The sequence below is a fragment of the Coenobita brevimanus genome, chromosome 72, assembly GCF_032717465.1.
Source record: "Coenobita brevimanus isolate Jiangsu-jjx chromosome 72, ASM3271746v2, whole genome shotgun sequence".
NCBI lineage: Eukaryota > Metazoa > Arthropoda > Malacostraca > Decapoda > Coenobitidae > Coenobita > Coenobita brevimanus.
In genome coordinates this window covers 14147165-14170294 of record NC_137025.1, presented here as the reverse complement: position 1 = coordinate 14170294, position 23130 = coordinate 14147165, and the positions used below count along the sequence as shown (strand labels likewise).

General features: G+C 42.5%; 1 protein-coding gene across 1 annotated transcript in view; it reads right to left on the bottom strand.

The window, feature by feature from the left end:
- The window catches only part of LOC145407034 (delta(14)-sterol reductase TM7SF2-like), an 82969-nt gene extending 61061 nt beyond the window's left edge, over positions 1-21908 (bottom strand). The window contains exon 1 of the mRNA XM_080278055.1: positions 21869-21908. The gene's annotated coding sequence lies outside the window, so the exon portion shown is untranslated. The remainder of the gene's footprint in view (positions 1-21868) is intronic.
- Between the last annotated feature and the right edge of the window lie 1222 nt (positions 21909-23130).

Genomic DNA, 23130 nt, shown 5'->3' with positions numbered 1-23130 from the left:
TACAATTCCTTTCTGTACCGTTCCGTATCTACTTCCTAAAGATTACTAATATCGTCTGGTGGCAGCAAATTTCAAAATAACTTCGTCAACGAAAGGGTTAACAAAATTTCTCCTAACCCTGGTTCTCACGAGAAGCCTACGTAAGGTGGCGATGTGCACTGGGTAGAGCAGCTGTGACGTCCACCCTGGAGCCAAACTTTCTCATACTTCCCTACACCTCGCCGTGTAAAGGACCCCGGTTCGACCCTGGTAACACCACAAGGGGGCGCTAGTTCCTCTCACGGTGTATGTATTATACCGTACCTGTAGGAGGGTCTCAACGAAGCAATTGCTTACCGGTGGTCGAAGAGTTTTCTTGGTCAGACAGACCGGGGATAAGCAATAACAACTAACTTCACTAAGAGTTCTCCCGAGGGATAAATAAAATCGTCTAGAAATACCAATATTAAAACGTAAACATCGTATATGAATGTGTATGGAGATCACTTTTAACCCCTTCAACACGGTCTCAAAGTTGAATGTGTAGGAACAGCAAGACCAAACATACAGACGTGAGATGTCATCGCACAGAATAGGTTTACGGATATCCTAATCAGACTACGCGAGTTTTCCTGCAAAAATTATCTGGGGTACAAAAATTACTAGAAGTGTCGTACCGGCATGCCGCTTCAAAGCCAAGAATACCGGTATGGTCTTGCGTCAACACATAAAATTAACGTCCAGGTTCAAACGTTCAGTGCGATATGGTAATAATCAACTGTGGTGCACTCTGTCCTCAGTGCTAACCCACAATCTATTTGCCCACCACAGTACCGTAACTCTATCTAGTGGACGTCATCCGGTGTGGCAGGAACAAAAAGTACCTCACAACGTACACAACACTTTATCCCATTTTTCAAATAATGATCATTCCATCTGATTTTCTGTAACAAATGAAAAATTACCCTACACCTGGTTCTCTCAATGTTGCTTAAGTTAGTTATCACACCTCTTAAAGTGCTACCTACAAACGCTAATGTTTACGTTCGGCAGGCTGTTGCAGTACGTTTCACACTAAACTGAAACCCACTAACTACCTGCTGTCCAACACTGTACCGTAGTATTCCGGTGGACGTCATCCGGTGTGGCGGCAACAAAAAGCATTTCCCAAAGTACACTATCTTACACACACACACACACACATCATTCGCCCTACTACTGTGGCAAACATTTGTAAGTAATTATCATTCGCCCTACTACTGTGGCAAACACTTGTAAGTAATTATCATTCGCCCTACTACTGTGGCAAACACTTGTAAGTAATTATCCTTCCACCCAATTCTCATGTGAAACCTGAAACCTTACACCTGGTTACCTATCAAAGTAGCCTAGGCACCATTCCATCTTCCTAGCTTCTGTAGTCTACCCATTAAAGACATCCAGTATATCACCATTATGCCGGGAATCGAACCCGGGACTCTCAGGTGAGAGCCAGGCGGCATATTGGATGATTTTTACTGTGTAAAGTACAGGTTTCTCTCTGCTTTTCTACCCATTAAAGCTAACATGTATGTTCGGTACGGTACGATAATAAGTGATCTGCGGTGGGCTCTACACCAAACTTAAACCCACAAGTTATCTATTGCTCAACACAGTCCTGTGGTTATCAGGCGGGCGCCATCCGGTGTGTCAGCAACTACCCACACCTCTCAACGTAACCTATCTCATCCAAGCACAACACTCCCCCCACTCTTCTGACACATTTAACATTAACCTCACACGTGTTTCACTTGTACCTGCGAACACTAGCCTGTTTTTCGAACGGATTCTCTTTTACACTGTTCACAGTAGTAGGCCTATTCTACCTTCCAGCCTTCACTACTGCCAGTACTATATCAACTGTAAGTCTCCAGGAAGTGTAGGGAATACAGTTTGACGGTTCGGATGTTTGGCCACAGTACTACATTTCATTTTATAGACCTACCGGTCTCTGCTTTCCATGCTGGTTTAATAAATCACAAATCCACACTGGTTAAGGTATCTACAGTAGTTCATATGGTAATGGCTTCACACTTTGGTAACTGAATTTATATCCATTACCGGCAAGCCAAAGTCTGATGGTAAGGTATGGTTTGTTCCTGCCAGTAGCCTCGGATTTTCTCCATTTAGCTACTGGCCTGGTACCTACCGAATATATTACATCATACTGCAATAAAAACCTTGTACTGTACTACGACGGACTAAAACATTCTTCGACAGTAGGCAATGATCACACACACACACACACACACACACACACACACACACACACACACACACACACACACACACACACACACACACACACACACACTGGTATTCTTAGCAACTCCGTGTTTCGTTCCTCACCATCACCTCTACTACCGTACCAGCACTTTTACCAATTTTTTCTAAACCACGTTTGGGTTGGGTCCAGGTGTGTGTGTGTGTGTGTGTGTGTGTGTGTGTGTGTGTGTGTGTGTGTGTGTGTGTGTGTGTGAGAGAGAGAGAGAGAGAGAGAGAGAGAGAGAGAGAGAGAGAGGGGGGGGGGAGGAATATACAAGAGGGTTAGGAAGTAGCCTAGCGAGTCTACGAAGCAACATTCCAACCACACGTGTATGGGTTACTAATATATACAACCAGACCACTAACCACTCACAAACCCACAACACACCTACCCACATTCTTACCATACTAACGTCTACCTTTGGATGTGAATAAGTGTGGCAGTTTGGGGAGACATAAAACCTAACTAGCTTGGAGGAAGTTACAGAGATCTTGCTTGTATATCCTACCCATTACACCCGCCATGCCTAGCCTACCTTACATTCTCACAACACTACCGTCTACCCTTGCATAAGTCTGTCAGTTTTAACTAGTACTGAGGAAGTTATCGGATCCTACTCACAACATTCTCACAAAACTACCGTCACTCTTCCACTTTAATGTTTCCTTTTTTTTTTTTCTTTGAGTTAGTATAGAGGAATTTAGGATGGCCCTACTCACAAACTCGCACTACAACGACTGAGCCCAGGCCACCCACATTCTCACACTGCTGGCCAACCACCTGCTCTTAGAAATAAGTTTGTCTGCTTTAGCTAGAATACAGATAGGAAACAATTGAATCCCTATTATACTCACATACAACTAGGCTATACAGTATACCGCACATACTCACGTTCTCACAACATTACCGCTTACCCTTAAAAATGAATGTTAGGCTGTTTTAGCTAGTATAAAGGACTTTAGGAAAGGCTTACAAATTTACAACACATCTACCCAGTCTACTCACACTCCTACAGCACTACCATCTTCCCCCACAAATGAATAAGCCAGGCCAGGGAAACACAAGACAAAACCAGCAGACAGGAAACTATAAAAGTCTACAACCGGGTTACTACCGGTACTCACAAACCAACAACACACCTACCAACTCGCGTTTTCACAGCACTGCCGTCTGCACTTACCGGTACTTGGCTAAAAAAGGTACCGTAATTTAATTGAGTTTCGTCATTATCTAAACAGAACCATAATATGCATGTACTGCAGAATGCAAGTCTCAATGAGGATAGTATGAGGTTAATTTGGTACTGGCAGCCTTATTGCTTCATCATTATGTGTATGGATTCTTCATTTTAACGCGACTGTTCTATACGGTTTAGGGGAAACTTCTCGCAGTGCACAGGTTAGAAAAACTATTACCCTAATAAGTATGGTGACGTCCTTACATTTTACTCCTACCACAATCAAATTTTCATCGCCTTGGGGGTCCTCTGGTGGTAAAGGTGATAGTACTGTACAGAAGCACACATACCAATGAATAAAATATGAGGATATGCTACAATAGTTTTACGACGGGGATAAATGTTCAGTGGCAACATTAATACGAGTAGAGATATCACATGATTTTATTCAGCTTAGGGGTCCTCTCATGGTAATAACGACAATATCGAAGAACAGTATAAACCGTAAATGTACAAATCTGAATTTAGTATGCAGGAAAATGACTACAGTACAGCATATTAACTTTTATGACGGGGAAGGATACAATCTTTACTGGCTATATTAACACAGCTATAAATGTCACAGCTTATAAAAATAAATAAGCATGATAATGCGGCAACATTAGGATAATCCCCAGACACGAGGATACGCTATGTAAACAACCACTGTAAAAAAAAAAAAAAAGATTGTCATGCACCAGATTGGGTTACATTGCATCGTAGCAACTCGATAAATAGACACAGTAGGCATGGCTGGGTTAGGTCTTTGAAATCCACACTCTAGGGTTGGCCAGATGAACGACGAGTAGGGTAGGCTGGGGGTTAAGTTTTTGGATAGTAAGGTAGCCTACCGTGCATCGCATTCTTCAACCACAGTTTCAACCACGCTCTGTTTCCCATCACCACAAATCGTTCCGCGTCTGCCATAACCACAACCAGTGCAATAAATCTTCACAGGTCTACTCACAAAATGTTCTCATGGCCTACTCAGACAAGACTCAGACCACTGTTCAGATTCCAGTCATGCTCCTCTCCATAACCGTACCATGCTCTCCTGGCCATGGATATAATTATACATCACTCCCTTTATTCCCTCCACCGAGAGGAATTCCGTAGAGTGAATAAAAGAGCCTGACGGTTACAAGTACAGTATATGCGGCTTAAATGCACTTATTGGTTTAATGGAGACTTTCTAACGTTTTTACTAGTCACGGTAACTGCCACGGTCTCTCCTACGCTGAATATAACCCTTATCATCGGATGGTACCAAGAAAAGACAAGCTATACTTCAACGTACAGAACAGCTCACGGGTGATTCTGTTTACCCCCCTCATTACCAGACATCTCCTACGATGACCAAACCAGACTGGTGGTGGAAAGAATAAAATGCAAAAGACGTCATCGTTTTGCAGGACAACCATAATGACGACTGCTCCTAAATTTATGAATGACGCGATACCCCAGAAATCTACATCCCGCGAACTCTCATAACCACAGAAATATTCTTTAAACTTGGCTACAACCAAAACCACATCTATATAAAAACCAAATATTATTCTTACACCTGTACCATAACCAGAACAGCATATTCCCAACAGCAACAACTGCCATGAATCGAAAGCCACAATTAAATGTGACATCTATGACCCATAAATCAAGAGCCAGTGGTCCTGGTATCAGTCATGTAGGACACTCCACGACACCAGTACAACCCAGTCTATTCACGACTGCTATACTTCAAGTAGTCATTTCCCAACCATAACAAGCTATACGCGTATCAACAGTACCGTACGTTTCTGCTGCCAGTAAACTTATATTTATTACAGGAATTTTTATTATACTGACACCTACAACCACACCCGTACAGTACACAAAACAAACCATATGAACCAACAGCCTCACTCAGAAGCGACACCCATGACCCACATCACGAATGAATAGCCCTGGTAGCTATTATCAATGTAGGACACTTCACTATTAGGCTAACTGCACAACCCAGTCTCCCCAAGGATGCCAAAGCTAGCTCACAACCACGTCCTTGGCCTTCATACATCAATATCACTACCCGGTACATTTTTATCCACCTAGGTAGGATCTATGGCAGTACATTATTCAAACTGACAACATATCCTAATCCAAAACAATACTCTGTAAAAAATATATAAACCGGTATGGTAATATTCACCTCCGATCCGAGAGCCTAACCTATAGTATTCTCAGCCTCGACTATCACCCATTAGCCTAGTCTATTATAATGAAATTATTAAGCCAGTATGGTTGCCTAGAAAAATAAGTGCAAGTTAAACTATCCACAATCCTACCTGAACAATATCACTGCTAGCTTATCAACATGTGGAGTTACATACTTTCTACAACTCACAACCACCCTACAGTAGAACAGCCCGTCCAACTTCAACCATGCCACACTGTCACAACCCACAGCAACTGAACACTTCCAAGCCATCGCAGCCTCACAAAATACAACCAGCTGACAATCACTACTACAGCTACCGAGTAGTCATCCACCAACACAAACCTCCATACCTCCTCACAACTCACAACCAGCCCACCCTCCACCCATACACACGCACACAACCCACCACGACCTTCCCAGAACCAATCTACGTTTCCACCCCTACTCCTTTATTACCAGACCCCGTCCAACCACCATTCCACATGTGTAAAACGCTACAACCCCTCACTGCCGAGCCGGACAACTCTTCACAGCCTACCACATAACTACCATACAACAAGCAGAACAACCTGCTGCAGATATCCAGATTTTTGTTCTTTATTCTTGCATTAAAGTAACCACTAACCCACAAACCGCAACCACTCATACTGCAACCCGTAAAAATAGTCACTCCACTATACATATATGTAGCGGTACATTACTTAACAATCCCCTTACACTACCGTACCACCCACAACTTCAAAAACCAAACTTTCACCACCTCACATTAACCCATCACATACCACATTAACTCCTCCCCACTCCGCCACAACCCCTCACACCCTCTCAAATCCTGTCTGCCATCTCAGCTCCATCACAAGTTCACATTAAACCACAACCCCCTTACAACTCCAGATTCACACTTTCACCAGCTCACGTTACCCCACCACAACCCACAATCATAACTCCTCCCCATTCCACCACAACCCCCTCTCCCTCCCCAACTCTCCATCAAAACTATCCTGTACTATCACAACCACCAGCTCAACTCGACATAACCTCAAAACAACCACCCACGATCAAAACTCTTCCCCCCGCGTCACTCCCTCCAACACCAATCTGCCACCTCAACACCACAAACCACAATCATAACTCCTCCCCACGTCACCACAACACAACCCCTCCCACCCCTTAAACCCCTGCCTGTCACCTCAGGACGACGACTCGCTCAAACCACAGACTGTCCTGCGCCAAGCCAAGCAACCGCTGTCTCTATGCCTCACTCTAGCCCACCAGACGGGCTGCTGTCAGGGTTATGTAAGGATGCGCACACACACACACACACACACACACACACACACACACACACACACACACACACACACACACACATACTTCTTTCCTCATACCGATACACACAAGCATATACCTCACATTCTCTCAGTTACAGTACATTCAGACACTCACACACCTACACCCAATTTCTCACATACCAATGCACACATGTGTTCACTTCGCCTCCCTCCCCCACTCTCGTCGTTAAGTTTCGTATGATGCCCCTGTTCCTTGTTCAGCTGTTTAGGCTATATTTAACGAGAGAGAGAGAGAGAGAGAGAGAGAGAGAGAGAGAGAGAGAGAGAGAGAGAGAGAGAGAGAGACTAAAATCCTAACCTACACAACCACTTCAATGACACCACCTAGACTACCACACACTCCCAGACTAAATCGATGAGAGAGAGAGAGAGAGAGAGAGAGAGAGAGAGAGAGAGAGAGAGAGAGAGAGAGAGTTGTCGTCTCACGTAACTGATACAAGCTATTACATTTCTTCATGTATTTGTGTGCCTGAGTGAGTTTTTTTAAACGCGTTATTGAGGTCTTTTAACACGATAAACAAAAAATACCGGTACCAGTTAACTACCGTATGTTACCATCACCATTAAAGGAGAACACCTGCCGAGGGACCATCCACTTTAACAGACTTTTTTAATGTAGGCTAAATAAACGGCATTATATTAGCTACGGTACGTATTTAAACGTATTTGCCCTGCATCAAATTAGCGGCACATTTACTACCACCTATTTAATATATATATATATATATATATATATATATATATATATATATATATATATATATATATATATATATATATATATATATATAGATAGTATATATATATATATATATATATATATATATATATATATATATATATATAGGCCTATATATATACACAGATAGTATATATATATATATATATATATATAGGCCTATATATATACACAGATAGTATATATATATATATATATATATATATATATATATATATATATATATAATACAGATAGGATAAATTATGACGTGCAATGGTATATTAAGTGTCATCACCCTGCCCCTCCCACCCACGGTGGCGGGGGGGGGGGGGATTGGGAGACCTAATCAACGGCATGTCCTGTGAAATGAGTACACCTACCTTAACATTTAACCTGTCTGCCACATCATAATCTTCCACAATAGCTAAAATTACGACTGCTACCAGTGCCGTACCGTACGGGTATGCCTATAGAGTACCTTGGCTGTATAAAATTTATAATCATTTAGTAATGGACAGTAAACGAACAAACAACGCACAACATATTCATTAATTAGTAAACAAATGCTATGTCGGCACAGCCTGAAAATAACAATGCCTTAAACTCCAAACCCTAAGAACGCAACTTCATCTTACCATCTCTCTTCAAATACACTACACATTAGGAAGCACCAGTCATGACAAAATAATTAAATAAGCAGCAAGAAGTAAACAACCAACAACCTACCCTCTGTCAGCCAGAATGGTGTCATAAAACCCTCACGCCATTCATAACGTTGCCAGCGCTCATTTTCCTTTTAACACGACTTCTCCTCTGAAGTCAGTTGACTAGAATCGGTTTACAGCTTACAGTATATATATATATATATATATATATATATATATATATATATATATATATATATATATATATTCCTGTGGCGAAGATGCACTTGACAGGTTGATGATGATTGGCTGAATGCAACATGTCCGAATAACAGCCTACTTAACCAAATTTCCCCCCTCAGGTATAATTATGTTGTTAATTAATAATGCTAAAGAGCAGCCTATTGTAAAGAGATTATGAAGTAATGTTGCATTCAGCCACTCACGGATTTGGGGGGGGGGGCATTGGGGCCATGGCCCCCTCCCTTCCAGGAGGTATGTTGGCGCCCCTCTGTAATTCCTTCCAGTTGTTTGCTGCGCCTCTTGTATTTTCAACTCCTAGGGCCATAGGCAAGAAGCGCCGGGCACCTCACCCTCACCCAAACATACAGTACAGATGTCGCACACAAAAGTATCTTTTAATAGCTACATGTGTTTGTGTGTGTGTATGGAAATGAGGACGTTAGTGAACGTTTTCCTATAGAAAACGTTCACTATATGTCTAGCCTAACCTTCCAAAAGTTAGCCTACGCATAAGAATTTGATATATAGGCCTACGTAATAAGTAGTGAAAATTTAAAGAAGCTGGCTACCAGCGGGCGCCCCTTTCTTGCCCCCCCCCCCAGAACAGCCGTCTATAGCACCCTTTTCTTGCTTGGCCCCCCCTAGAATGGCCATCCAGATCCGCCTATGCATTCAGCCAATCATCATCAACCTGTCAAGTGCATCTTCGCCTCAATTAAAAAAGATTTAAACAAAAAGAGTACGGTATAGTCTAGTGTCTCAATTAAAAAAGATAAAAAAAAAAAAAAAAGAGTACGGTATAGTCTAGTGTCTCTGCTTAGAGTTAATTCGCCACAGGCCGTCCCGTTGACGGCAAAAATAAAAAAATTATTTACTGTGCTTCCTTTGGTATCAGTGTGCTGAATTATATATACCCGGTAATAAATAAATAAATAAATAAATACACACACACACAACCACGACTGGGTCTACTGGCCTGTTGCTATTTGCTTTTCTCTGTATTCAGAGGGGGGGTCACTCCTAAGCTGATTAAAATCAACCGACAACTGTTCAACTAAACTCGCCGTAGATCACTGAGGACAATTATGTTCTACTTTTGACAAAAATCAGAAAAGAAACAGTCCTCATGCAATAAGGGACTACAAGAAACATGAGTGGTGGGTGGACTACAGTGGCGTGGGGATGAGGACACCCCAGCGCCCAGCACTTGTACTACAAGCAGCCTCGTATCTCCATTGGCACAGGATGGTGGGGAGGGGAGGAATTATTTGGGTTTTCCGTTCTCTGCTTGAGAGAGAGAGAGAGAGAGAGAGGGGGGGGGGCACTATTACTCTGGATTTCCCCAAGTAAATGTGGCAAACTGGGAAAGGAAGATAATGAAATCAACTTTCTACAAATTATACTCACCAGCTTGTCTACAGATTCATTATGTCCCCGTCCTACTCATGCACGACACTACAACATACCGGTACAAAAACATTATACAGTACGGTAGTGTCCTCCTGAAAAAGTATTAAACTGTTCATTCTTATTAGGCTGCAGTTTACCTTCCTTTTCAGACATTTCAGACTATTAGGCTGCAGTTTACCTTCCTTTTCAGACATTTCAGACTATTAGGCTGCAGTTTACCTTCCTTTTCAGACATTTCAGACTATTAGGCTGCAGTTTACCTTCCTTTTCAGACATTTCAGACTATTAGGCTGCAGTTTACCTTCCTTTTCAGACATTTCAGACTCAACGTATATACTTCTCCCACTGTAGCACTCCGGATAAGCTGAGTGGGCTATGGAGGTCTAAACATAAAATGAATACAATAGGATTTGAGATCAATTAAGAGTAGCCTCCTGTAGGCCAAGAGAGACTGTTATAGTCCCATGGTTTATTCAAAACACCTTTTTTTTTTTTGGCTTAACGCTTTTGTTACCTGCAGTCGATTACATTCAACTTAGGTGTGGACATCCTCCTATTTTCTTATATATAAGTAAGCCACCAACCTTGGCCACTACAAAAACGCACCATTTGTTCGTAACTTTTAGGAAATAGTGTCCCAGTCTATTATAAGGCACAAAAAAAAAAAAAGTAGCCTACGGCTACTGCAAAGAGGGAGACTTGTGTTGTCACTTGAACTGGTGGTAATCCACTGGTCGGCAACACGAGCAAGGCTTCACCCTCCCACCCTCCCTCCAACCATCAATGGACCAAACGCTCCTCGACCCAGGCAGCTACAGGAGTAAATCAATATTGAGTAGCCTACCGGTAGCTTACAGCACTCACACGCTGCGCCCAATCACGTAGCCTACTAGAGTGGTGTAGCACCTTAATATCTGGGGGGAAATCTCTACGGTACTCATAAAACAAATGGTTACGTTACGGACACAAAAAAGACAGTAGTTTACAAGGTACCGTAAATGATTATGACAGACTCAAAACGATGGACAGATATTGGTGCCGTAACTTTGTCCCTAGTATAGGTTATCGTACTGGTACCCTCCCATTATGTGCACATTTAATTCAGAAGCGTAAAATTGTGGACAACCTCTATAACATATAGCCTACTTACCAATACGAAGTATGTTGGCCACTGAACAACTAATAGGCACCGGTACCAGTAAGCTACATTGGATATTTCCTCAACCGTTCCATCCCAGTACCCAATATAAATCAACATCGGCAAAAATCAGCCTACAGTCAGAAATTCTACACTTTCTCCCATGACACCGGCCTGGCTAATATGGATATTAAAGCTGAGGGCTGGTGATAAGAAAACAGGGAAACGCAAAGTGATGCAAGTGAACAGAACAGCGGAGACAAGTGAGCAGTGGAGGCAGATGAAGATGGGGCAACTTACGGGTACGTGAAACACCCCACACTTACATTTTAGGAAACTTCTGGTGTAGGTGGAGGGACACCAAGGCAACTCTGGGGTGTAACTATTAGTAAAGATGCTAGGCTCTTCTTTACCCTATATGATTTTTATTATTAGCCCATCATGCACTAGAGTAAAAAGTAATATCGCAAATATATGCCATACAAAAAACGTTGAGGAATATACAATTCCAATTTTTTTTTTTTTTAAGAGTAGCTATGGTACAATCTGATTCTAGGAGCACCGGTTTGCCTAGTTCAATACTGTGTGCTTTATATAATCATGATTTCTGTCTAGTTAAATTATACCCGACAATGCTAGATCACGCATTATAAATCAAGAAGAACTCAGTAAGACATGGCTGTGTAGGCTAGTCAAGGGCCTCCATACTAGACAAATCTGTATTGTACTACACTGAGCAGTGGCCGTGAGGGTATGTGTGTGGATTGTTAGGCTATGTAGGAAGAACACACACACACACACACACACACACACACACACAAGGTAAACCAGTACACACACCACCTGTTCTGCAACACTGCCTAGGCTACACATGGACCACTGCCATTTGTACATCTTGTTAGGGCAGTACCAGTACCAGGGCACGGCAACAGGTGGGGCAGGGAGGAGACAAGGATGAAGAGAAAGAAGAAATGCAAGGATTAGCCTACGAAGAGGAGGATCCGTGAGAATAGGGAAGGAGGAAGAGGTAGGGAATATACGGGATGAAGCAGGATACAGCAACCGACACAGCAGGGGGGGGAAGTGAGGGGATGTATCGGTACCGTACAATGCGAAAGCAGATAGTGGTGTATATGTAAGATGGGAACACGGAAAGGAATAAGATACGGAAAGGAGAGGTGAGGACCGTTTGAAAGACGGAAGAAGAGATACGAAAAGATGAGGCCTAAGAGAAACGGAAAACAGACGAAGTGGGGGGAGGGGGAGGGAGAGAGAGAGAGAGAGAGAGAGAGAGAGAGAGAGAGAGAGAGAGAGAGAGAGAGAGAGAGAAACTAGGATTACACAAAGGGGAACAGCATGAAACAACAAAGTAGGGAGTAAGAATGATACGAGAGGAGGATGTGAGCACGGACAGGGGGAGGGGTATGCCTTCTAAAGCCAAGGGAAGGGTAATAAACTCAGCAAAGAGGCATGGGGAGAAGGGAGAATATGGAAGATGAAGGGATGAGAATAGCGCGAAGGGAAGCAGGAGATGTCTGGAGGAAATAAAGGAGTGAAAGGAAAGAATGATCAACGGGGTGAGGGGAAGAATACAGGGGGGCACAATGGTGATGGAAGTGGGGAGGAGGTAGGGGCGACTGTAAGATGAGAACATGTAGAAAGGGGACAGTAAAGGCGGGAGTGATATGACAAAGGCGTGAGGGGAATGGCATGGGAAAGTACACAGAAACGGAGCACTGGAAAAGGATGTAGTTAGAGTACGAAAGCTAAACTAAAATGGAAACGGGTAGAAGATGGCTGGAAGAGGTGGGCGGGAGCGACAGGACTGTGTGGAGAGGACATGGAGAGGATAAGTATCAGAGGCCTGAGGGAAAGGATACGAAAGCAAAGGCAGGGGAGAGGCTATGGGAATGAAGTTTGTAAATGGTGGGACTGCGAGAAAAGAGGTTGACAGACTACATATAACGGGATGAATTAAGATATATCCAATGGGACGCTGACTGGCTGAAAGATCGCAGACTGAGGGGAAAGAGAAGAGGTACCGGTAAGCTAATTTATGATCAAAAACAATTCGGGAGGAATGGGGAACGAGACACACAAAATACAGCTGGACGAATATATAAGGTCAGATGGGTGGTGGACAAGGAAGACAATGAAACGGGATATTCCGGTTCATATTTTACGAGAGGAAAACGGGAAGAAGGGGATAACGCCTGATGCTACGAGTAAGAGTAACCACGGGCATTGAATGGATGAGGGCGGGGAGAGGGATGGACAAAAATAAAAACATGAATGTAAAAGACAATATAGTAATGAGCACAAAAAGACCAGAATGAACAGTACTGAGCATAAAGCCATGAGCATAAAAAGACCAGAATGAAGAGCAATGACCATAAAAAGACCAGAATGAAGAGCAATGACCATAAAAAGACCAGAATGAACAGTAATGAGCATAAACAGACCAAAATGACCTGACTCCTTTTACCGTATGTCAACATATCAAGCCTACAAATAGTACACATCAATAAACACTTGCCTTACAAACCATTGGAATATCGTTGTCTGAACAATTGCATAGACTCGTCCGAACCAAAAGAACTGAGAAGTACTGTAGGGGCGAAAACTTTTTTTTTTTTTTTTTTTTTTTTTTTACAGTAAGGGTCAGGGTTGTTTTGATTTAAATGATTTCAATCAAGTGATTTAAATCCATTTAAATCAGCGAAAAAAAAAATCATGATTTATATCAAAATGCATTTTTTAGAGTAAAAAAAGACGATAGAGAACATGATCGATGTATATTGTATTGATGCATCAAGTCTGCTTGTCCTATACTCTTGTATTGATCCTGTATTAAGTCAAGCACCAGTGAACTACTGCCTTCTGTTGCAAGGCAAATATTCAAGTTGTACATAGGAAAGAAGACTCTTTTGTTGATAATAACTATGAATGTGATTATGTTCATTACTGACATGAGCTCAACTCCTTTCTGAATAGCCTACACAGTAACATGATTCAGTCTAATGATTATGATCCAGATTTGACGAAATACAAAAGACAAGTTGGCAACTTTCATCAGTAACTGACACACAGTGATGCAGCAACATGAGTAACCTCCCCCATACCAAGAAGTGCTAGTCTTTGATGCATATGCTTACTCCAACTTCCCGTTCACATCATTATTTTGTAAGTCTGTAAGTTTGTTTACTTGAACTCTGATATATAATCACGGCTAATGGACGCGCTACTGCAAGTGGAAGGAAAAGAGACCTATAAGTAGGACTCGCGCACGTTTGCGGCTGTGGTGTGGCCCGCACCTGTGTACAGTGTTGCCACGTTTTCTATACCGTTATCTCTCTCTCTCTCTCTCTCTCTCTCTCTCCTGGCGGGAAATGTGAGCCACCCTGAGTACTTTTGATTCTTTTATAAGTTATTTATAATTGTGCTTTCATCTGTTAATTTGGTTTTGTTATATTTAGTAGTAGATGGAGTGTCAAAGTTACTGTCTGCTGAGAGGTTTGTTACGTTACTGATTCATACACCCCGACGTAGTGGGGTGTGGGTGTAGGTGTGGGTGGGAGTGTGGATGTGGGTTTGTTGGGGTGGTGGTCCAGGGGGGAGGGGAAGTGTGAAGGGGGATTTGACCTGAGACACCCAGGAGGGATTAAGAAGGGAGGGAAGGGGAAGGGGGGGCTGGATTCACCTACCACGTGGTCAGTATTAGAAGAGAGAGAGAGAGAGAGAGAGAGAGAGAGAGAGAAATTACGTGTATAGATATATGTGCATCAATAGGAACAATGTATATCAGTGTGTGCAGTATGTACAAAGGAACAAATGAATACAAAGAAGGCAGTGACAGACCTCTCTCTCTCTCTCTCTCTCTCTCTCTCTCCTGGCGGGAAATGTGAGCTACCCTGAGTACTTTTGATTCTTTTATAAGTTATTTATAATTGTGCTTTCATTTGTTAATTTGGTTTGGTTATATTTAGTGATGCCGACAATGCATTCAATGCATGCCCCTCTCCTGCCTCTCTCTCTCTCTCTCTCTGTAGGGAAGCTATCTGTCAGTGCTGCCACTCACAAGAATTATATGAATTATTTCTTTTACTTTGGATATTGGCATATTTCTTCTTTTTTCAGGCTCATTCTATTATATCCATAACTGTAATATTATTAACCACCCTAAAACTACGCTAAAAAACATTAAAAGTGACTGCTATTTCTTTTAGCGACACTGTACAATATGTACTGTATGCCATGTTTCTGTGTTACTGTAAAAAATATTTTATGCATAATAAGATTACTGTTGATTCATCCATCAAAATACACAAGTGTAAGTTTTATTCATCTGAATTTATCGAATTTGTGATGCCTTGTACATAAACAGCTTCCGTTTCACATCGCAAGTTGGGGAAACGTGGCACCATTGTCCACAGGTGTGGGCCACACCTAAGCCGCAAACGGGCGGGAATCAGACTATAGTATGGTGTACACTTTTGATTGAATTCTCAAAATTGATACCAAAATATGGTTACATTTAACAATGGCAAAGGCTTAATACCGCACAACGAAATGTCGTCAAAAAAGTGAAAAAATCGATTTAAATAATAAAAATCCGATTTTAAATGAAATCTGATTTTTTCCCAACCCTGGCACGGGTAGCTATCAGTAACGAAGACATCAACAGTGGGTTGCAAAAGTAGCTCAATCAACCTACAGTATAACTAGCAGCTCCTGGGAGAAGTCAATGCTGCAATCGACCTCACACAATGGAACTGTTAAATCGCTGTACAAGTGGAGCAGCTAGCCTGTTCCCACAACGAAGCAGATTACCCTAACCATTCTTTTTGGGAGTTTCCTTATCCTACACAAAATCGTTGCACGTTAGCTCCATTAAAACCCCGTTGTCTTACACGATCAACTAGTTTAGTTAGTATTTTCAGTGTGAGAAAGGCAGTGAAGAATAATTATGCCATGATGCTCCTTCGACAGCTTACTCGGACTGCAGGTGAGGCTGGGACTTTGTACAACTGATCATCTATGAAAACTGGGCTACGATAATAACACAAAATCTGCAGTCACTTTGCTGCCCATGTAGGCTACAGTACAGCCTGGCGGTGTCCCCAGTGAAGGTGAGGTTTCGACACAAAATTTCAAGGTTAACTGTCCATACTCAGCAACAACCCTCCTCCCACAACACGTCACTGCCTTATTATGATCTCCACCTTGTTCTTGCTCTATCTCTCCTCTAACCATTCCATTCTCATAAACTACACATTATTGTTTACTGGCTAATAAAGTGAAGTTGCAAGGTTAAAAGGGCAGCCCTTCGCAGCAGCTATAATAATAATTCCAAGGTTAGATGGGATTTGATTAGCCTCTCCATTTTTTTTATAGCCAGACGATTTCACTCCATTTTGGCAAGCCTCTCGTTCTGAGGTGCTTAGAAACATTCTCCTTTATCATATCCTCCAACCATTTTTAACCACAATCAGACAAGGAGGCCTGTTATACGGTAATAATGTGAAAAACATTTCAGTATTATGACAGTTTTGTTATTCTTCTTGTAGTAAGACGATTTATATCGGCACTAGTTTTACGGAGCATCTCGTGGTAAAGGGGTTAGACTAAGTGCTGTAAGAAAACTATGTTATAAATCGGCATTACCCAAAGTCCCATTACTTCACTGAAGAAGGGAAAATCCTCGGTTAAGAAACCTAAGAAGTAGCGCTACCAGCAGTCAAACGAAATATACTAGCTGATTAACTTTATTCACTCACAAAGCTGAAATATAATCCAGTACATCCCGTCCTGTAATAATAAAAAAATAATAATAATAATAATAATCCATCCATCATCCAATCCTACGTTGCCCCATGAGGAGCGTAGAAGCCCGGGGCTAGGAAAGTTGGTTCTGACATTTAAGATGAGAGTGACCAGCCTCACTCATCTCTGAGGGGCATTACTTGAGCAATAAACCCCAACCACCCCTTGGATATAAACCTTCACCGGCTCAATCCGATTGGAGCGCAATTACCCATTAAACCACCAGGCGCCAAAATTTGGTTATATGGTTACCACTCAGCGTAATAAATGGTTTCCTGGTGTACAGGAAACCATTCGGCTTGACACTCAGTGTAAAGTCACCCACAGGCAGAAGGAAGAGGAAAGAATGAAGGAAAGAAAGATAGAAGAGGGAGTGTAAAGTCACTTATAATAATAATAATGCCACCCTATTTACCATAAACATATAAAGCACATCACCTACAACCAAGGTACACTGATGAAGATACAGGGCTAGCCACTGGAGTAGATGAATGTTATCTCAGAGACAAGAAGGAAACTTATCTGATGCCCTGATACGGTACTGATTAACGATGCTTTGATAACGATACGATAAAGCCCGTTGTTACGAGGTATACAGTTTTGTTTGGGCTTTTTATTAGCTTATTAATCACAAAATTTCCTTTGATATTTCATTCTTGCTTTTGTACTTTTTCTTCATCTTAAGTTCTGTATATATTGCTTTTATTTTTGCTCTCAAAGTCCGCTATGACAAACTTTTGTGTCGTTTTATTACTGGCTTTGATTTTGCTCGTAAGCTTTCCTTTGTGTTTTAAGGTACCGGTACATAAATTATTCTGACCTGCTTGAAAGAAAGAATGTAAATGAGTGCCTTAGTATGGATATCACTAAAATGAGGAGTGACGGGTGTATACTGTGTGCCTGCGTGTTGAAGATACAAAGGCTTAGTGCGAGGTATTAATATGTCCAATTGAGATCGCCATATACATTTTTAGTTAACACAAGGTTTTCATTCAGCCACGGAGAACCTGTTGTGCTGGAAGGGTACTAAGCGTACTGCCCTCCGCCTCTCTGCTCATCATCGCGAAACTTATACCGACCCCGGGGTTCCCTTCTTTATTAACTTGAAAATGCCCAGTTACGTCCTACTCTGGGTGCAAATGGGTTAACTGATTTTTATTACCCCAGTCGGGTACTATATCGTTGCCGGAGCGACTATTTTTAAAAGCACTCCTCCCCCCCCCCCAAAAAAAAAGGGGACGGTATTTGCATTATATCGTGTCTCACATATAGGGTAAGAATAAAACTAAGAGAGCAAAGCAGATATAGTGACCACCACCACTGCTACGGCCATCAACTCATCTAGCCAAAATGGCCTGAAAAAACTGAGGGGTTGGTATGAGTGACACGATGAGAAACTGGTACGGTACCATGAAATCCGTCCACCAATCCATCCAATATATACTGTATATATATATATATATATATATATATATATATATATATATATATATATATATATATATATATATCGTTTCGTTTTTAAAGGCTCCAACATGCTTGCATGTGTCGGCCTTGGTCACCTAATGGCGGCTTACCATGCTGCACGATCCATTGCAGCCTCCCTGTTCAGTCCCTTAACCCTGAGGTCACACTTAATGACCTCGTCCCATGTCTTTCTCGGTCTACCCCTCATAACCCCATCCCAATATTAACACTTCTCACCTTCCTCACCCAATCATAATCCCCCATCCTGTCCTCATGTCCAAACCATCTCAATCTACCTCTCCTCATCACAACACCAATACACTCCAGTCCCATCCTACCTCTCAACTCTTCCATTGTAAACCCAGCCCCCCTGGACCTTGCACGCAGGGAAGCACTACACATCCACCTAATCATTGTCATTTCTGTACGTCTGAGCCGGCGAATATCCTCCTCCTTTACTGCCCAGGTCTCACTACCATACAGCATTACACTCCTAACACATGCTGCATACAAAGACCCCTTAGCACGTAGGGAGAGCCCTCTCAATGTCAGAAGAGGCAAGAGCTCCCTGAACTTCTTCCAACCACTTCTCACCCCACCTCCAGCACACAACATGTCTCTCAATAACAAAACTCTTCCACACACTCAAGAGATTCACCAGCAAGTTCAATCCTTTCACGCCTGACAATCTCCACCTGCTCTCCCCGACACGCCGTACACATAAAATCAGCATTATCTCGCAGTCTACCTTGATACCACTACATCTCTTGTGCACCCATTTATCAAAAACAATGCACAAGATAAAATTACTTCCCACGCCCTTGTGGCAAACTGCACATGGCCACTCTCCCTCGTCTTTGACAGAACCGCCACCAATCCAAGATATCATCACTTTTGTTTTACCTGCATTTACCCTTAAGCCCTTGTGCCCCATACCATCTCTCCACTTCCTAAACCTTTCCTCCGCCTTCCTTTCGTTCTCTGCAATCAACACCCAATCATCAGCATACAACATCTCCCACAGAAGTCCGTTTCTAAAGTCACATGAGAGGGCTTCAAGTACCATGATAAACATGGGACTCAAAACTGACCCCTGATACACACCAACATTCACGGAAAAGTTAAAACTCATCACTCAAATCTCCATTCACCCTTACCTGCGTGCGAGCACCCACATACATAGCCATAACCAAGGTCCAAGGACCTTGGCCATAACCACCCTAACCGCCACTCCTCCAAGCCAAGCTTTCTCATTGCCCACTTCACCACCTCTCTGGGGACTCTGTCAAAGACCTTTTCCAAATCAACAAAAACAAAATACAGATCCCTTCTCCTACCAATATATTTTTCCTGAAGCTGTCGAACAATAAGGCATCAGTGGTCCCCCTACCTGGCATAAACCCAACCTGCACCTCATCAATATTCACTCTTTCTCTAATCATACCTTCTAAAACTCTCTCCATTACCTTCATTAACTGATCTAAAAGCTTTATACCTCTATAATTTCCTCTTTCCAGGGCATCATCCTTCCCTTTATACACATTTACAATTACACTCTTCAGCCAATCATATGGGACAACACGCTCATAAATAATCATATTTATCAGGTCAGTGACTAACCTCACCCCTATATCTCCTGAAGTCTTCAACATTTCGGCAGTCAACCCAGACACACCTGCTGCCTTCCCCAACTTCATCCTGCCTATTGCCTCACTCACAGTAGCAGCATCAATCAAAGGCCAAGGGCCAAACACTGGATATGCTGGCTCCAAACCTTCTCTAGCCCCGGGCCCCTACGCTCCTCATGGGGCAACGTAGGATTGGATGATGAATGAATTATATATGAAGTCACCCACAGGCAGAAGGACGAGGAAAGAATGAAGAAAAGAAAGACGGTAGAGGACAGAAGGAAAGAAGGATGGAGAAGAATGGGCAGACACCCGAAAGCAGCACTACATTGACTATACAGTATATATGAAGAGAAAGCACTAAACTCCTCGCTCCGTGCCCTCCCTACCCACAGTGGAAAAATCTAATTAAGTGCTTGCGAACGACAAACTTAATAATTTTCTTACAATGAAAGTCCCAGTTCCATGCTCATCAATGCATCGAACTCAGTTTGAATTAAGAGTCCGCTGTTGGCATTTAAAAAAAAAAAAAAAAAAGCAAGGTTCCTAGCTTGAGGCTGTTTCCAACTGGTAATATTCACTAAGGAAGATATCCTTGTGAAATCATGGTACAGATAGTGTTGGCAAGCGAAACTGGGATTGAGGAAGTGTGTGCAAGACAGCAAGGTTAGAGGAGAGAGGACAGTGAGACTGTTTCTAACTGGAAAAATCTAGTAAGCGAGAGTGGGGCGAGGTGCGAGTGAAATAATGGGAGTGAGAGAGTTTGGAACTGAGGGAGTGTGTAAGCTAGTAAGGCGAGAAATATCGAATGAGCGAGACTGGGATGGTTTTTCAATGGAATAATCTAGTAAGCGAGACACATGAAACTGGGTGAGCGAGGCGAGAAGGAAGGTGGTGGTGTCAAGCATCAAACTCTGGGGGTGTGCTGGTGTGAGGCGGTGAGGGAGTGACGTCGAGTTGTACAATAAGTGTAGTACAAGATAGCCACATTACACTCGCCACCGAACCACTGACTGCTCACTCACTACGCCGTCCTCTGGCTTACTAGATTTGCCCATCCACACCTGGCTAACCACCCCTTCCACCACACGTCAAAAACTCCGATCATATCTATTTTATTCATGAGTCACAAGGCTTCCATATGCCCCTCAAAAAAACATTTATCACCGTGACCAAACATTCTCGACAGCGGAAAATCCTAGCCGGGAGAAATTAATGAATGGTTATCTGTTTTTACCAACATATTTGCAAGATTTCGTAATTCAGGCGTGTAAAGTACGTATAGCGCAATCCTGAAACTATTTCTGAGGTGGTACTCCTTAGACTGTTGTTATAATTCGTGTTTAAGGGGAGGTTGTAAGGTGGTTGCCTATGGCCTCCATCCTGTCGTCCTGTCACTTCCCCGCCCCGCACCCGCCATCACCTCGCCTCTCCCGGTAAAGCAACTTGGCTGTCGGTTTCTCTTAGCATTTCCTCGGCTGAACAATGGAAGATGAAAATTGTACTGTGCGTATTGCGTGTGTTAGGCTGAGGAGGACGGGTGCGTGGCGGCGCAGACAGGGACGCTGAGGGCCGCGTCCCCACGCTACCCGCCACTTTTGAACGCTATCCTGGCACACTTTCCCTCGTTTTCTACCTTAACCTCTACACACACAAACTTGAAAATACCACAGCAAAATCACCGGAATTTCAACACCATGCAATCACATTTAGATTTTCCGCTCATATCCAAAATTTTCTGTACTCACCGAATTTTCGAGGAAAAACACCGATAGGAATTTGTGTCCGGACACTCACATGAACACTAACGGACGCTTTGGCGCGCTGGCCCGACTGACGCTGATTGGCCGCCCCCGCTTGAGACCCAGACCACCATTGGACGCCTCTTTCTGCAACCCGGCACACCATTGGCTTGTTTGGGATGCGCGGTATATAGCACGGTTTTCATTTGATGGCAGCGTTGGTTTTGAAATACGAGAACTGATTGGCTGCCAGGAACACAACACAAAGACGCCCCGTCCGCGCAGGACGCCTCTATTGAACCCCAGTCTAGAGGCGACTTTACAAAATGGCTGAATTGTGCCTCCATATTTTCATAGCTTTTACTCAGTTTTGAAGTAGCTGTCACCGTTTACCTTTCTTTTTGTTGCATTATCTACCAATCATTGCTATTGGTGCTTACTTTTTTATCAGACTACACAGCTTAATATAATAATGAAGTGCCCGCAAGTTACACAAGCTTCAGTAGGTTTAAACAAAGTGGAATGAACATACCTAAGTTTGTCTGTGACCTATAGGCTATACATTTGGGTTGACTAGCTTTCACACTCAGTCCTTTGGGCAGTATTGCAAATGCATTACACAAGCCATTTACTAGAGGGAAACAGGCTTGGGATCATGAAGTTACGGCAATATATTTTCACTACCAGACTGGTTTCCAGTTGCAAAACTAGAACCTATACCATGTGTGCCTATAGGAAACTGAAGGATATTACAATAAAAAAATTGGCTTTCCTCAAAATAATCTTTAATAGCAACTAGTGGAAAAGCATAATTTACACAAGTTGAATATTTTTAAGGTTAACAAACATCCATTACAAGTTTTTCATCACAACTTAAGAAAATTATAGCATGGATTACATGCGATCCAGTCCTGCAAAAATCAAGATACTAAAGAAATAATCACTATTTCATTAGATAAAAATCTGCATCCGTATGCCCATAAACATAATGTAAGACAGGGAAATAAAATAAAATAAAAAATAATAATGACCAGATGATCATAACAGAAACTATTATTGCAAAATAAGTTTCAGGAGCCACAGGTAGTCAAACAGCTATAACTCACCCGACATGAAAACCAGCAGTAACCCCTACAATAAACAAGATCGTCCTTCTTGCTACGTAGCAATTAAATGAGACCTCTTTTTATGAAGGGATTTTATGTCCACTAATCCCTTCAGTATGCCTTTTAAAAATTAAATTCTTGCAACCGCTTTCCCCCCCCCCC